Below are 4973 nucleotides of genomic sequence, written 5' to 3'. Positions count from 1 at the left end.
TTAGCTAGTTGCTGTGGTGGTAACCATTTTGCAATACCTAAGTATATCAAATCAACATGTTACACACCTTAAACTTAATACCACGTTATTTGACAGTTATGCTTCAATGAAGCTGAGGGAAAAAATAGAATAAAAGGTAGATGAAAACCATGTGGAGTAGATATATGATTGACTCTATTTTACAGCAGATAATTTTTAAGATAATTATGGTAATCTCATCACCTTTGCCAGAAATTGCTTCGGGTCCAATTTTTTTTTAATGATCCACAAAACCTGCTAAGATGTGGAAATGTGTTTCTTGTTCTTCTTCTTTTTTTTTTTTTTTAATATGGAATGATTCATGGATTTGCATGTCATCTTTGCATAGGGGCCATGCTAATCTCTGTCTTGTTCCAATTTTACTGTAGCGCTGCTAAGGGAGAACAATGTATCTTGTTCTTAAAAGAGATATATAAGAAAAGAGAATCTCTCATCCTTATCATCTCTGATATGTGAAAAGTGCCACCTTCCTACCAACATAATGATAGATGCCATTAAGGAAGGCAAGAGGGGAAAAAAGGAAGAAAAATAAAACTTGAGTCTCTGATACCATTCTTGAATCGCTAAATCAACCAACACTAGAATCTATTCTAACTCTTACTGTCATGTGAAGTAACTGTACATCCTATTGAAGGTCTTTGTCACCGGAGTTTGCTATTTCTTATAGCCAAAAACATACTAACCAGCATGTGAAGCAGTATGTGGAAGTATTAAACAATCTAGAGAGGAGAAGCCAAGTGGGAACACCGAAGCTGTTTCCAAAAAGATAGATTTAGTGCATGATTTTGTAATTTATAGAAGTCACAAGAAGATGAAACTCAGCTGAATAGAAACCTTGTTAGAGCTGTCTGAAAAGGCATATCTGCCCTAGGAAGTAGTAAATTCCCTCTCACCTGAGATTAGCTAACCATCTCTTAGTTATGCTGCAAATTAGAGAAGTTAGACTATATACCTCATGAGTCATTCCAATGCCAGGATTTCTTTGTTACTGTGAAAACTGAAAGAAAGAGTTCCCAAGGGGATGCAAAATCTAGTCCTAAAGCTTAACTGTAAAACAATCTTGCTTTTGTTGTCTATACGGGAACTGCCCTTATATTTTCAGTTCTCTAAACTAAGCATTTGTTGCATCTTTGCAAAGTTTCTAGATAGTGCTAGTGAGAATAAAAAGACTACAGAATTACTATATTAAAGAGTTTAATTCCTAACTAGGATGTATTTTCATTCAGTGAAAAATAAATTCTGGGCTACACATTGACTGTCAAAGTTTATGACGGAACTAATAAAGGATATGGTTATAACAGCAAGTAGGGAAATTAATATGAGCTAAAATAGTTGACCTCGAGCTTGACTTTAAGAGTGGATGAAAATTTACCAATGCTGATCTTAATAACATTGCATAGGTGTTATAAAGAGTGCTTTAAAAATGGAGTCAAATGGATACCATAGCATTTTGAGTTAGAGCTAATTATGCAATTGTCAATAATAATAGCTCTCACTATATGTAAGTATTAAATAAAATGTTAGAACTAGGTCAGGATTAAAAATAAGACACAAATTGAATTTGCCTTTGTCATGTTTGAGAAAAATCTATTTTTAATAGCAGGGACAGAACCCGTACCATTAGGAGGCACCTGGGTGGCCCAGTGGTTGAGTGTCCGCCTTTGGCTCAGGTCTTGATCTGGAGGTCCTGGGATCGAGTCTCGGCATCAGGCTCCCTACAGGGAGCCCACTTCTTCCTCTGCCTGTATCTCTGCCTCTCTCTCTCTTATGAATAAATAAAATCTTTTAAAAAAAGAACTCATACCATTATCTAAATAATGAAATTAGGAACTGTTAGTTATTTTACAACACTTTTTTCCTGTTGATGTTATTTGGGAGAAATAACATTTCCAGCAATGTTCCTTCTTTTTTACCTTTTCTACCACATTATTTGTGGTTTACAAAGACCTTGACTATTCACTGTGACTATTTTATAATCCCACACTCTTCTATTGTACCTCACCCTCTTTGCACTGGGCATAAAAAAGCTGAACACTACAAAAGTTCTTACAAACAACAGCAGCAACAATGGTTTTTAGGACTGTTGGAGAGTATATCAAAATTAACCAGGAGAGTACAGTGAAGGGATTCAATAAATTAAACCGGTAATAGGAGAACTACACAGAAACTCCAGCAGGAGTTGTTTATCTAGCTTCAAATCTAATAAATCACATTAATTTAAAAGACAGATATTCTGGTTTTTATTGATATAAGCTTTCTGATTTTCCTGCTGTCAGGTACATTAGTCCACTTACCATGTGCAGAGTTCTTAAGAGGGAATAAATGGAGAAAGTATAGCACAAAAAGGCAGAAAGAAAAAGGTAGGGCCAATCCTAATCATGCAGGGTTACTAATAATTCTATAAATCATCCGATCCAACATGACCTCCTGCTGTTACTAGCAGAAATCATGCTCTCATTTGCATTCTAAGAAATTTTCTGTCTTACAAGTAGTGAGAGAAAGATGAGTTCAGCTAAGAGTTCATTATTTTTCCCACAGCCCTCCCTTCATACATGGGTTTTGGTAAAAGAAAGCATTTGCAAAACATGTTCTGAGTATGCTGTGCTCCTTTTGCCTTCCATGCAACAGAATTGATTTCAAACCATTCCATTTATTTAAATTTAAGTTTTAGTTAGTGAACATACAATATAGTATTAGTTTCTAGAGAATTCAGTTATTCATCACTTACGTACAACACCAACAAGAGTTGCCCTCCTTAATACCCATCATTTGTCTAGCCCATTTCTCATCCACCTTCCTCCAACAACCCTCAGTTTGTTCTCTATCATTAAGAGCCTCTTTTAAAAAAAAAAAAATTACTTATTTAAGAGACAGAGATAGCAACAAAGAGCACAAGCTGGGAGGGGAGGGGGAAGAGGGAGAAGCAGACTCCCTGCTGAGCAGGGCTTCATCTCACGACCCTGGGATCATGATGTGAGCCAAGGGCAGATGCCCAACCAACTGAGCCACCCAGCCACCCAAGAGCCTCCTATGGCTTGTTTCCCTCTCCTTTTTTTTCTTTTCCTCCTTCCCCTACGTTCATGTGTTTTCTTTCTTAAATTCCACATATGAGTGAGATCATATGGTATTTGTCTTTGACTTATTTCACTTAACATAATACACTCTAGCTCCATCAACATCATTGCAAATGACAAAGTTTCATTTTTTCTTGATGGCTGAGTAATACTCCATTGTATATATACCACATCTTCTTTACCCCTTCAGCAGTTGATGGACATTTGGGCTCTTTCCTTAGTTTGGCTATTGCTGGCAATGCTGCTATAAACATCGGGGATGCACGTACACCTTCAAATCTGTATCTTTGTGTCCTTTAGGCAAATACCTAATAGTGCAATTGCTCTATTTTTAACTTTTTGAGGACCCTCTGTACCATCCTCCAGAATGGCTGCACCAGTTTGCATCCTCACCAACAGTGCAAGAGGGCTCCCCTTTCTCCACATCTTCGCCAACAGCCCTTGTTTTTCGTTTTGTTAATCTTACCCATTCTGACAGGTGTGAGATGGTATTTCATCGTGGTTTTGATTTGTATTTGCCTGGTGATGAGTGATGTTGAGCATCTTTTCATGTGTCGGTTGGCCACCTGGATGTCTTCTTTGGAAAAGTATCTATTCATGTCTTCTACCATTTCTTAATTGGATTGTTTGTTTTTAGGGAGGTGAGTTTGATAAGTTCTTTGTAGATTTTCGAAACTAATCCTTTATCAGATATGTTATTTGGAGATATCATCTCTCATTCCAAAGGCTGCCTTTCAATTTTGTTGATTGTTTCCTTCACTGTGCAGAAGCTTTTTATCTTGACGAAGCCCCAATAGTTCATTTTTGCTTGTTTCCCTTGCCGCTGGCGATGCAACTAGTAAAAAGTTGCTATGGCCACGGTGAAAGAGGTTTCTGCCTTTGTTTCCTTCTAGGATTTTAATGGTTTCTTGTCTCACATTCAGGTCTTTCATCCATCTTGAATTCATTTTTGTGCATGGTGTGAGAAATGGTCCAGTTTCATTCTTCTGCATGTGGCTGTCCAGTTTTCCCAACACCATTTGTTGAAGAGACTGTCTTTTTTCCATTGGATATTCTTTCCTGCTTTGTTGAAGATTAATTGAACATAGAGTTGTGCGTCCAGCTCTGGGTTCTCTATTCCATTGATCTGTGTCTGTTTTTGTGCCAGTACCACACTGTCTTAATGACTACAGCTGCATAATATAGCTTGAAATCTGGACTCATGATGCCTTCAGTTGTTTTTCTTTCTAAGAATTGATTTGGCCATTCAGGGTCTTTTGTGTTTCCATACATATTTTAGGACTCTGTTCTAGCTCTGTGAAAAATATTTGTTCTTCCAATCCATGAGCATGGAATACTTTTCCATTTCTTTATATCCTCTTCAATTACTTTCATAAGTGATCTTTAATTTTCAGAGTACAGATAGCTCTCTTATCTCTTTAGTCAGCAAACCATTCCATTTTTAACATAAAATCACATCCCAAGAGGATGGACCTACTGCCCTAAAATCAAAATATCTGTTCCTTTCTCCATTGTGTATTCTTGGCGCCCTTGCCAGAGATTAGCTGACTCTGTATGTGTGGGATTATTTTGGGGCTCTTGATTCTGTTCCATTGGTCTATGTGCCTGTTTTTAATGCCAGTACATACTGGTTTGACTACTATAATATAATTGAAGAGAAACTTCTAAAAGTAAACTTGCTGGTCAAAGGATATGGATATCTATTGTGAATTCCAAAAGTGTTGTGTTAATTGACCTCCCACTAAAATCACCTGCAACTTCTGTTTCTCAACACTTTTGTAAACATTTAGTAAATTTTCCTTAACTTTTGCTATTTTGATAGGTTAAAAAAATGGTTCCTCATTTTTATTTGCATTTCTT

The 4973-nt window shown here is 36.9% G+C and overlaps 1 non-coding gene across 1 annotated transcript; it reads right to left on the bottom strand.

Moving 5' to 3' along the window:
* Positions 1–322: 322 nt before the first annotated feature.
* Positions 323–425, bottom strand: LOC119876757. Its single transcript, XR_005366324.1, has one exon. It is a non-coding gene; the product is annotated as a U6 spliceosomal RNA (small nuclear RNA).
* Between the last annotated feature and the right edge of the window lie 4548 nt (positions 426–4973).

The sequence above is a fragment of the Canis lupus genome, chromosome 10 (assembly GCF_011100685.1).
Source record: "Canis lupus familiaris isolate Mischka breed German Shepherd chromosome 10, alternate assembly UU_Cfam_GSD_1.0, whole genome shotgun sequence".
Taxonomy (NCBI): domain Eukaryota; kingdom Metazoa; phylum Chordata; class Mammalia; order Carnivora; family Canidae; genus Canis; species Canis lupus.
Note: the sequence above shows the minus strand (reverse complement) of the source record. Positions and strands in the feature narration are given on the sequence as shown.